This window comes from Plectropomus leopardus, chromosome 4, assembly GCF_026936395.1.
Source record: "Plectropomus leopardus strain MGB_pleo_1.0 chromosome 4, ASM2693639v1, whole genome shotgun sequence".
Lineage (NCBI taxonomy): Eukaryota > Metazoa > Chordata > Actinopteri > Perciformes > Serranidae > Plectropomus > Plectropomus leopardus.
Genome location: NC_142179.1, coordinates 1,666,412 through 1,679,584, shown reverse-complemented (window position 1 = coordinate 1,679,584; position 13,173 = coordinate 1,666,412). Strand labels below are relative to the sequence as shown.

The 13,173-nt window shown below is 38.5% G+C and overlaps 1 protein-coding gene across 2 annotated transcripts in view; it reads right to left on the bottom strand.

Moving 5' to 3' along the window:
- ddr2l (discoidin domain receptor family, member 2, like) overlaps window positions 1-12,526 on the bottom strand; it is a 39,247-nt gene extending 26,721 nt beyond the window's left edge. The window contains exon 1 of one of the 2 annotated variants that reach the window (XM_088076237.1): window positions 11,913-12,526. The gene's annotated coding sequence lies outside the window, so the exon portion shown is untranslated. The remainder of the gene's footprint in view (window positions 1-11,912) is intronic. The other variant, XM_088076236.1, reaches the window with a different exon arrangement.
- Window positions 12,527-13,173: the final 647 nt, after the last annotated feature.

The following is a 13,173-nucleotide window of genomic DNA, read 5'->3' as shown; positions in this document are numbered from 1 at the left end:
GATTTTTGCTTTTCTTTTTGATATTTCCAGATGTGGTCAAAATGACCTCATCAGGTGGAAAATAGTCAAAATGACAAATTCCAAGTCAAAAGCCCAGAATGACACCCAGAAATAATACAAGTCCTGTTTTTCTGCTTTAATGGCTCAAAAATGTCACTTTGAATGGGTTTCAATGGAGCATTTGGACGTGAAAGTCACTTTTGGCGTTAGGATCTCACACCGAAGTCATGCAAAAGCAGCGGTATTTGACGACCTCACAATGAGAACAGGCTGTTCTGTGTCCAGTCTCTTAATTCAGATGTTTTTGCAGGTCCTTGAACGCAACATAGTTGGAAGTCTCCATGTGTATTATTTTTTTCTCAGCAGCAGTTTGTGCTTCGTGGTTTAGAAAATCGATCCGTTTACAGCTAATCAGATCAGACTGATGTAAACTTTTAGACTCAGCAGAATGAAAAGTTAAGTTTCACTTTCTGACATTCTGCTGCTCCGCCTGTGCACAGAGTATGTTCTGCACTCCGAGAGTGTGGCACAATCAACAACTGAACGGTATATATGTATATATTTCAGCAGGGCTTCTTAAAACAGTCCAGCTCCAAAAATAGAAAATCAGATTCAGGCTGTTTTCATAAATTGCTCTATTTTGTCCTACAAGAAATAATGCACGAATGTTCATATTTATCCTATGAAATCAAGAGGCAGTGATTCCAGCATGAAAGCCATATTTTGGAAGACTGCGATCACGTGACCAATGCACTGATAGGTAAAAAAGCGTTCCCCGTTCAGAGGTTAGAGTGGTGGATGATTCCCAAAACCTGAGTCATTTTAACTTACGTCCTCACCACATTTCTTCTCCTAAACTGAACCACAGTAACTTAACGTTAAAGACGTATTCTGCTTCATGCTGTGCTAATTCATATGATATCATACAAAAAAATTACAGGTTATCTCTTCAGCTGTGGACACTCAGTACCAGATGTTTGAGCTAAGAAAAGCTCAGCGCTCTACACTGATAATCAGTTTCCAAACACACACAAAGAAGAAAAGCCTCCGTATGAATCCATCTGCTCCGGCTGCAGCCACCTGAACACTTTCAGCCAACAGAAAACAGCTCCAACAGCTGTTCAGTCCCATTTCATCCACACAGGGGGCAAAAAACGACATGCATTATGTCAAACTATAAACTTCCTGTTCGTATTTCAGCAAACACACACACACACACACACACACACACACACACACACACACACACACACACACACACACACACACACACACACACACACACACACACGGACCCTGTATATTTTAACCCTGTTCTGTTTTCAGTCCGAACAAAGTGTCTCTGTAGCTGCAGCAACGCTGGCTGATTATGCAACACCATAAACAATGAAAAACACACACTGAGAGCAGAGCAGAGTCACACACACACACACACACACACACACACACACACACACACACACACACACACACACACACACACACACACACACAGAGCTGAGTTGGGTCCAGATGCCTGTAACGACACACTGTCAGACCGTCAGACTAAAGATTCCCAGCTGGTTTACTGCAAACTGTAACAGAGATAAAATGCCAATATTTAGAATATTTTTACACATTAATGGAAACCAAAAGAGCCTCCGGAGGTCAGAAGCAGCAGCGCAGTCGCAAGAAGAAACAGTCGGCATTGTATGTTTCTGCAAAGCATGAATACATTTACATGTTTCAAACATGACGGATTAGTTTCTGTCTGAGCCGACTTCGTCATCAGCAGGTGGAGGTGATGGAGACGCCCGCTGAGCTGCAGACCGCCGTCCAACACCAACTAACTACAACTGGCTGTGTTTTAGCAAATCGTCGCTGTTTCCAGCTGCTTTTTCATCCACCAAAGATAGCACCACAAAATTTTTTATTGAGACATCGTTGTGTCTCCAGCTGGGATTGTGCCCCCAAAATTAAGTATTTTAAGCCCAAACGTGATCATTTTCTGACCATAATCAAATGTTTTTGGAGCCTAAACATACGCTGATGTTGCTGAAACATGAAATTTAAATGCATCTGCTGCGTAATAACGATGAGAGACGCCAAACTGCAGAGCAACGTTCACCTAACAGCTAAACTGGTTGTTTCTTAGCGAGTCAGTTTTGTGTGTTTTCGGCTGCCGTCGAGCCTCCAGACAGCCGGGCTGATATATGCAGATATATCGCCTGACGACGAAAAAAAGTTTGTTGTTTCATATTATGCTCTGTTATTTATCTCATCTGATAAAGCTTTGTCCACGCGGACGAGGGGGCGTCTACACAACTGAGAGCGGAGCGGACACTGACGGGGACGCCAGCAGAGAGTGAGAGCGGGGTGGACATTCGGGGACACCGGCGGCGATAACAACAGAGAATTGGAGCGGAGCGAATATTCGGAGACACCAGCGGGGACACCAGCAGAGACGAGCGGACACCGGTGGGGACACCAGTGGGGACATCAGCGCGGACATCAGCACGGACATCAGCAGAGAGTGAGAGCGGGGTAGACATTCGGAGACACCGGTGGAGATAACAGTGGAGAATACAAGCGGAGCAGACATTGGCGGGGACATCGGGGGAGTGTGACAGCGGGGTGGACACCGGCGGGGACACAGGCAGAGAATGAGAGCCAAGCGGACACCGGCGGGGACACCGGCGGGGACACCGGTGGGGACACCGGTGGGGACACTGGCGCAGAGAGTGTGAGAGAGTAATTAGATATTGAGGATTTAACAGCAACAGATTATTAAATGTGACTATAACAGTAATGTATTCAACTTTATTACCGGAGCTACTTTATTTAACTTCAGTTCATTCAATTATTTAAGGAAATTACCTGCAAAAGTGTGACAAAAAATTATAATAATTCTGTAGAATCATTTTAATATTTAATTGTAAAATATAATAATTTTCTAAACCTAAAAAATAATTGTAGATACAGAACATTTTTTGCCAAGTTGCTCTTTGCCTTTTTTCCTCATGTTTCTGAAAGAAATCAAATACATTTTTCGGGGTTTGGGGATTCTTAAAGTCAACTCATTTTGAGATGTGAAGTCAGGTTTAGGTTCAGGTTCAGGTTCAGGTTTAGGTTCAGGTTCAGGTTTAGGTTCAGGTTCCTTTACAGGTAAATTTGGTTTGCAGTATATGAGGCATCATCCATTTGACACGACAAGATACGAGATAAAACATAAAAAGATAAAAAGTCCCCCAGTGCTACATCAAAATGTTAAATATGTCATAAATACCACTAAAAACATGAAACTGTAAAAAAAAAAACCAAACCATCAAATAAACACAATCTAAAAACTGCAAATAAATAAATCATAAACACAGCCTCCAAAGTGATGCAATCTTGCAAACTTTAATCTCCCGTCTGGTCGCTGCGTCTCGAGTTTTCAGAGGGACGTTTCAGCTTTCGCTCGTGAAGCACTATAAAAATCACACGTGCACGAGCCAAAAGCCCAAACTGTGACTGTAACGTGAGCAGGTGAGGGTTCGGAGGTGTGACCCAGCAGTTTAAAAGGAGCTGCTGCTGGTATCTGAGGAATGAGAGGAGCGCCCGATTTAACACGCAGAGCTTTGAACTGACGGCCGAGGCGAACGCTATCAAACGCACCTGAAAACCTGAGATCACTTAGCCCACTTTCAGGGTTTTTAGAAGAATTTGACCTGAATATCGAGAGTCTTTAAACCTTTTCACGGCAGATCAAAAGCAGTAATTACACGAGACTAAGTATAAGCAGCAGAGTACTTTTGAATTTTACTCTTCTAGTGCTGCATTCAGAAACTTTTCACAAGTACTTAAACCTCTGTGAGCAAATTGTTTGATTTATTAAGAAATGTCCCATGAATTCATATTTATAGATAAAAAATAAAAAAAAGAACATTTCTAATTATCATAATTAGAAGTGTTATGCATTTTTTCTCCGGTCTATTCCCTGTTTTTGTGTTTTCACTCCAATTTGTTTGTTTATCTTTTTTTGTTTTGTTTTGTTTTTTTTGCTTATTTTAGGAAACCTGAAAAAAAAGTTTAGGGAAAAATATCCAGACAACAATGTTTTAGAATATCATAATCAAATATTTAAAATGATTTTTTGAACTGAAATATTTTTAAAAATTTAAGCTATTCTTCAAGTAATTTCCTTGTTTTTTTTCTTTTTGTTGTTGTTGTTGTTTTAACTTTCATAGATTTTTTTGTTATGTTTTGTCTGTTTTTATTTTACTCTCCTATTAGTTTGTTTTTCAGGATTTTTTTCTGTTTTTTTTTTTTTTTGCTAATTTTAGTCAAACTTATAAATTGTGAAAATTACTTAGGAGAAGAATGTCCAGGGAACTAGGTTTTAGAATATTAATTAAATATTTAAAATCATTTAAAAAAAACTATATTTTTAAAAATGTAAGCTCATTTCAGGTCAAGTCAAGTCATTTCCTTTTTTTATGTTTTTTTTAATCTTATTTCTAACTGTCTTTTGTTTTATTTAGTTTTGTTTCATTTTGTTTTTTGTCGTATTTTTATTTTGCTTTGTTTTCTCATTTTTATGTAATTTCTTGTACTTTTTACTTATTTCTCCCTAATTTCTGGATCATTCCTTCTTCAGCTGCTTATCGCCTTTTTCCCATGTTTTTGAAAAATATCAGGCCAATTCATCCTGATTTCAAAGGGTTAAAACATCAGAACTAGACTTTAAATCTTTCCTGTAACTCTGATGTCGAACAACTCAAGAGCGAGCTGCTCGACTCGAAATAAGAGCCCTGAGGACATGTCTGAGTACACACACACACACACACACACACACACACACACACACACACACACACACACACACACACACACACAGGTATGCAGCGTATCATAAGTCTGTCAGCGGAGCAGCAGAGGAGCTCGTCCGTCTCTGGATTCTCTATAAAGCAGAACTAACGTTTGTTTGATTGACATTTTTTTCGTCCCTCAAATTTCTAAAAACATGTGTTTACTTTAAAGGAGCAGTTCACCCAAAAACAGCATCAACGTATCAGCTGTAAAATCTGACAAGATTAATCTTAATCCTGGACCAAGTATGGCAGCGTTTCTTTGGCCCTGAAATGTAATAATCCAGTTATTATAATTAAAACATCATCTAAATTTGATTAAATTATATTCATGCATTTTTTCAAATGTTCCTCGATTACTGCGCTGAATTTGTGGTCTGTGAAAGTGAGATGTTTTTCTTTTATTTCAGTCAGACCTAAGAAAAAAGCAAAGAAAACATTGGTGATTGTAATTTAATTTTCATTTACGACATCTATTGCTACTCTGTCCGTCCTGAAGAGGGATCCCTCCTCTGACGCTCTTCCTGAGGTTTCTGTCATTTTTCCTTGTTTCAGGGTTTTTGGGGAGTTTTTCCTCGGTCCATGTGTCTGAGGACAGAGGGATGTCTTACGCTGTAAAGTCCTCTGAGGTAAACTGTGATTTGTGATTATAGGCTTTATAAATAAAATTGACTTGACTCCCAAAAAATCACTGAGTACTAAAAAAAAATCACAAATCGTGAATATGAGCAAAAATAAGAGAAAATGTGTTCATAAACTGTTTGTCACGAGTGTATAAATATTCAAAGACGGGAAGGATTCGCTCATCGTTTAAGTGCCGTGATCTCCAGCGAACAGCTGATACGTGGTTTCTTAGGGTCCCCAGATGTACGATAATTATCGAATTCATACGATAACTTCGCCCTCTGTACGATGTACGATACACAATTCCAAAACTGCCGTAATGTACGATAATTTCACCATTGAGACAGTTCGAATAAGCACTTTAAAACATCCGTGTTCACGCATCACTTCTCACACGATCTCCTCACAGCCAATCACATTTGGCGAAGGCCAGTTTTAATAAAATACCACAAAAATGCCAAACTGAATGTACTTTTTTACGGAGATGCGCCCTCCCGCATAAACTGAGAAACAGCGACTCTGTGAGGCAGCCGCTGTCAAAAAGTCGTTTAAATATTTCTTTACTAAAGTTATAAATTTAACCCCTTCGTTCCCATAATTGTGAGTGGCGTTTGATACTTTGAAAATATGAGAGGCACGTTCCTGCTGTGAGGACACAGTTTTAGACCTACACGTTTATTTTGACCGCAGAGATTTAAATTAGATTTTTTTCTTTAATTTTGCAGATTTTTCCTTGTTTTCTCTTAAATTTTGGGTTACTAAAGTTATAATTTTAACATATTCTTTTTCGTGATTGTGACTTTTTGTTTAAACGCTGGTGATTTCGAGCCTCCGGTACAATAGTTTATTATTTCCAATCAACACTGTGTTCACATGACATTTCAGAAGTGCAATCTGCACGGTCCCCGTGTGGACGGAGACGCACTTTCTTGCTGTGAGGACAGTTTTAGATCTACATTCGTGCAAAAGGAAATGTTTTACTGGATATTTCGACTGCAGAGACTCAAAAATGTCGTACTTCAACAGATTTTTCCCCTCAAAAGCAGAAAGAGAGAAACTGCACCTGATAAAAACAGATAATGTGTGTGTGTGTGTGTGTGTGTGTGTGTGTGTGTGTGTGTGTGTGTGTGTGTGTGTGTGTGTGTGTGTGCAGCAGCAGCAGCAGCCATGTTCAGTGTTCCTGCTCTCCGCCTCACGTGCCTCTCGCTGATCCTCCGTGTGGTTTCTTAATGGTTTAATGAGCGGCTGGCTGCGGCTCCGCACATGGAAACTCAACACACACTCGCTCATTTACACTCATCTGTAATCTGCTGCTTCCAGTCCAGAAGCACTATCTGCACACACACACACACGCGCGCACACACACACGCGCGCACACGTCTCCAGAGGCCATTTTGCCTGCTTCCTGTAAATGTTGGAGTTTGTGGTGTTTTTATAAAAAGGCAGCATGAGAGCATCATCACAGACGGTCAGACTTCGGATCACTGATCCCCGACCGGGTCCAGATTTCTCCTCAGCCTGTAGTTTAAGATCCGCACATCAGAGAAACGATGACATATTCAGTTTGATTTTATAAAATAATACAACACGTGGGCTCAAAACAGAATAAGGTGAAATTAGATCAAACCAGAGGCTGATTTCAGGACATATTTGGAAGAAAAGCGTCCAAACCCACATGTTTTCTTTAATATTTTGGATTTTTTTTCTGCTTTTATGATTTTTAAAAACTTCATTTTTTTGCATTTTTTGCCAATGTTTTTTTCTTAGATTTTTCGGGGTGAACTAAAAAAAAAAAGTTTTTTTCTCTAAAATTTCTCTAACATTTCTTTTGTTTGTTTCTCAAGCATTTTCTAAGGTCACACAGGGAGACTCAAGACCCCCACCCGATAAATAAAGAACAGTCCCTTCAGTCTATTCTTTCTTTTTTGTTTTAAAAAACACAAAAAAACAAAAACAGGAAAGTAAAATAGTAACTGTTCAGTTTTTCAACCGACTGCAGAAAACCACGCTTCAAAATTTCAAAATAAAAGCTCTGTGCTGCAAATTCACTGTACTTCAAAATAAAGTTTGATTTACACAAACTTGACGCGGTCATCATCAGAATGAACCCACGACCCGCTTTGGACCGCGACCCACCAGTTGGGAACCACTGCTTCAGATGTCGATTTAATGAGCTGAGGTTAAATTTGGAAATCTCAAACACACACACACACACACACACACACACACACACACACACACACACACACACACACACACACACGGAGCAGTGTGTCGGCTGGAGGGATTTCAGAGGAGGTCTGGATCTGATCGAGAGATACGAGGATGGGATGAATTATCTTTTATTGGAAAGCGAGAGCGCTGAGATTCAGTCTGACGTCATCGAGTTGACTTTAGTCCTCAGAGGTCAACGAGGGCGCGGCGGCCGCACATTCACACCGCTCTGACTGAGGAGGTCGACGCGGGCGCTGACGGACGCAGCGGTGACACGAAGGACGTGCACAAACACACGAGACCTTTTCACACAGAGACGGCACCACGAGGTCCTGTCTTTACATTTTTACACAGAACCAAACGTGATGGCGTGACGGTGTGATGCGGCGGCGTGACGCGACGGCGGTGTGACATATCGCATACACGTCTGCAGCACCTTATAAACAATCACAATCACAACAACCACATAACACGTCGACAATCAGAATCAGTCGAATCGGTTTTGGTGGTTCAATACAAATATTAAATTCATTTTGTTTTCCACAGAAAGTTTTGAAGTTTGAACGGCGAGACTTTAAGTGCGACAGCAGCATTTACAGAATATAGTAAAATAATTCTGGTGATTTTTTTTTTTTTTCCTTTTCAATTTTTGGGTAGTTTTCATAAACTTTTGGAATTTGTTTTTCTTTGAAATTTCTGGCAATTTTTTTTTCTTGAAAACTTTTTGGCAATGAGTTTTGGCAATGAGGTTTTTCAGAATGACATCATGAATCACAGCAAGAAACTGTAAAAACAGAAATTATCTTTGGATTTTCGAATTTCTGACGGTCCTTGAACACATCACGTGGGAAAATTTGTCCAAAAATAGAGTATCTGCACGAACTAACTAGCTTGCATGCAAACGGTATCAAAAAGTGGCTTTAAAAAGGCTTTAAAAAGTTTAAGTTTTATAAATCTAATCCTTCTTTTATGGTGAAAAGAGGGTCGGGCATTTTCAGAGAGGCAGCTGTAACTGAACAAAAGCAGAAAAAAAGGATAAACATCAGTTTGAGATTCTGAAGCAATAAAACTTCTGATCGTTCTGGTGATGTTTGTGCACTCGGAGGCGCAGCGGATCTGCGTTTTAAATTACACATTTTTTTCAACTTTACGAGAATGCCCTCTCCTCGGAGGACGAACCTGCTGCGGCTCGCCTCAGTCGACGGTCAGAGACAAACCCAGCAGACGTCACGTGACGTTTGTGCAGAAATAAAAGTCTGAGCGCAGCAGCAGGACGCGCTCACATGCTGCTCGTTACAGCACCAACACGCTCCCACGCCTCCACGCCGATAACACGCCGCAAACTGTTTGTACGCCGCCGATTCACCCTGAAACCCAACCGGCCTGCAGACGGAGAGCAGGGCAGCAGATCTCACGGTCGCTGCTGTTGTGAAATCACCGTGAGAGTGTGTGTCGCTGCAGCCGGCTCGCTCTCTGTTTAGACACAATCAATCTGCGCTCCGAAAGCTTTTAAATAACTCCTTAACCCTTTGAAACCCGGAGCGACTTCTCTTTTCTTGTGCTGCGTTCAGTATATAAACCTTTGAACGCCGATAATAATTTCTTTCAAAAACGTGGAAAAAGGCAATGAGCAGCATGGTTAGAAAAGTTCCAGAAAAAGGAGGAAATTTGTGGATTATGAACAATATTTTTTAAAAGAAGCAAGAAAAAAAAAGAAAAAAGCTATGAGGAAAAATCTTTTTTTTAATTTTTTAAATAATTTTTATAATTATCATAATTGTCTATATTTGTAAAATTATGTCACATTATGTATTTTTTTTGAAGCACTTGTTTTCTTTTTGTTTTGTCTTATTTTATTTGTTAATTTCCAGGTAATTTTCCTGTTCTTTTTACTAATTTCTCACTAATTTTGAGTCATTTCTTCTTTCAGTGCTCATTGCCTTCTTCCTGTGTAAGTTGCTCAGGTTTCAAAGGGTTAAAACCAATTTTTAAAGACTTGCTTTGACGTGACGTCTTGTTTTAACATTGAAAAAAGGCAATGAGCAACATAGTAAGAAATGTTGCAGAAACTGGAGGAAATTAGTGAATTAGCAAAATATTTTTAAAAGAATCCGACATAAAAAGAAAAAAGCTATGGGAAAAACAATTTTTAGAAGTATCATAATTACATATATAAACAGAATTTAATACATTTTTAAGCACTTTTCCAAATATTGTTTGTCTTTTTTCCTTTTTTGTTGTTTGTTTTTTTTTTTGTTTTGTTTTGTTTGCTAATTTTCAGGTAAATTTCCTGTGCTTCTTATTAATTTCTTGCTAATTTGGGGGTAATTTCTTTTTTCGATGCTCATTGCCATGTAATTTGCTCAGGTTTCAAGGGGTTAAAACCAGTTTTTGTAGACTCGCTTTGATGTGATGTCTTATTTTTATTCATCTATTTAAGTTTGTCTTTTAGTTTATCTTCTGATTTATTCTTTGATTCTTTCTCGATCGTGTCCTGACACATTTTTGAGTTTCTTTTATTCAGCTGGATTTTATGCAGTTTTAATTGTGTACCAGCTGAATACATTGTTTTTTTCGTTAGGCGTATTTTATATTTGCCATTTTAATTTGTGCAGTTTGAGGTTAACGGAAACCTCAGAGACAGCGAGGTTTCACAGCAGGTCGTGTTTTAAGGCGTCAAACTGCCGTGTGTCCTTGTAAACTGAGCTGACTGAACTGTGAGCATAAAAATAACACACACATGATCCTTCACACACCTGACAGGAGGCCACACACACACACACACACACACACACACACACACACACACACACACACACACACACACACGCACACACACACTGCTTACGGTAACACTACAATAAAAACTTTTTTATCAACAAAACATCTGAACCGACTGTGACCGTGCAGCTCTGATGGTAACCATAGCAACGTGATGCTGACAGATAACGGACAGGTGAGATTAACCTGAACAAAGTTAAAAAATAACCAACTACACACCTAAAAACACACACGCGACCTGTGCTCCTGCGAACAAACGACAGAATTCAATCAGAGAGTAAACAGGGAAAATGATTTCTGAAAATAAAGGTGAGGGTGCACATCGAGGGGTTTTCGATTGATGTTAACACTTTAAAATGGTGACAGTAAAGTGAATTATAGTGATTATATTTGACTTTATGAACTACATAATTAACACTTTGAAACCTGAGAAAATCGGCCTGATTTCTCCAAGAAACCTGGAAAAAAAGAAATGACTAACTGAAGAAGAAATGACCCAAAATTGGCAAGAAAATAGTAAAAATCTGTGACGAAAATATCAAAAATTAGCACAAAATATAAAAGTAAAATAATCAGAATGGCTAATTACCTGAAAAAACATGAAATATAGATAAATTAATTATAATAATACATTTTCTGTAACCTGATTTTACATATATTAAGAAAATAATTAGACAGTTTTGGTGATAAAATTTTCTAATGATTCTCTCTCTTTTACAGCTAATTTTCAGGTCATTTTTTGTCTTTTAAATTTTTTAGCACTTTGCAGGACAATAATGCCTGTCGCTGATTGCTTTTTAATCTTTTCTTCAGTTCTTGTCTTTTTTTGGACAGAAATCAAACTTATGTTCTTGGGGTTCGTTCAAAGATTCAAAGGCATCAGCCCTTTTTTTATTTAATACAAATACTTTTATTGTCACCTCAAACTAATTATTATTTATTTGCAATTTGTGTGATATTTCCTGCCAAGTTGCCTTCAAGAAAACAAATCAATGTTATCTGGGTTCAAAGATAACAGCTGAGTGTTTTGGAAAGAAATCAAGCAGATTGAGCTTTAAAGGGTTAAATTAAGGAAATGTAACGATTTTTTTTCACAAACTTTCCAGATGAAAGTTTAAATATTATCCTCAGTGATTTTCAGCGCAGCTCTCAGCGTATTTATGTCAGCGTGATGTCGCGTGTTGTTTTTTTTTAGGTTTTTCTGCAGTTTGTGCGGATGTTTCGGATGTTTTCGGTGTTTTTGGTGTTTTTGGTGTTTCTGCTGTGGTTTTTTGAACGTGAGCTCTCATGTTGTGTAACTTTCCTCCAGAAAAACAGATGTGACATTAGGCCTCCGCGTGCAGCAGCAGATCCCAGCTCAGCTCTGTTGTCCTGCAGATTCAAGTTTCCAGCAGTTTGGGCCCTCTTTGTGTCTCTGATCACACACACACACACACGCACACACACACACTGTCAGCTGCTTACCTGTCCGCGGGCTCCCTCCGGGTCCACAGCAGCGGCAGCAGCAGCCCTGTCTCCGGTCGGGTCGGTGTCAGTCGGTCCGGCGGCTCGGTGAGGTGGCTCGGTGTCGTTGGATCTCACAGGATCATGGTGGAGGAGACTAACGGAGACCGGATCCGCCTGACGCGACGTTCAGAGCTTCTTCTGAGAGCTTTTCCTCCCCCCAAAAAAACAAAAAGTTGAGGGAGAAGAAGAGCTGCACACTCCACAGAGACGGGAACAAAAAAACTTTCTGTGTATTTACATCACATCCCGTTTCCGAGGAGGAGGAGGAGGAGGAAGAGGAGGAGGAGGAGGAAGAGGAGGAGGAAGGCAACATGAGCCCCCCGAGTGTCTGACATCTGAGAAGTTGAAGGAAATCCGCAGTAGGGCCCTACGAAGGGAACTATTGAGGGCAGAGGGGACTTCACCTCTTTTTACACCACTTTACTGCAGTAACTTTTAATTTAACTATTTGAGGACCTCGCCAAGAAAAAGCGACAATTTTTAATTGTTGTTCTTAATTTTTATTAATTTATGTATGTTTTTTGTTTTTGTTGGGGTTTTTTGTATTTTGCATGTTTTGTGTCCCTGGGGCCAAAATAACAAAAGGTGTCCTGTTTGTTTGTTTTTGTTGTTTTGTATGATGATGATGATGATGATGATGATAACAAAAAAGTTTATGTTTTTTCTTTCGTTTCTATGGTTTTTTAAAAACATTTTTTAATTTCCTTTTTTATTATTGCTGTTGTTGTTCTTCTTATTATTATTATTGACTAATTCTTTTTTCCAGCAATAAATGTAATGTTTTTGGACCAGTTATTATATTTTATTATTCTTCACCAGTATTATTATAACAAATGGGAATTTTTTTAACTCTTTTAATTTTTATTATTCTTTCTTCTTATTATTATTTTTATTTTTATTTTTATATCATAATAATAATAATAATCATTATTATTATTATTATTATTATTATTATAAATGTAATGTTTTTGAACCAGTTATTGTATTTAACGATTTTACAACAAATATAAATGTGCTGTTTTTTTAAAAAATCTTTTTTCATTTATTTTTTTAATGATTTTTTATCAGTATTGTTATGATCATAAAGGTAATGTTTTGACCAGTTATTTTATTTTATTTTTCACCAATATTACTACAGTAAAGTTTTTTTAACAGTACTAGAACATAGTAGAACATACATAATAAATTTAATTCACTATAATATGGATTTAATATAAAT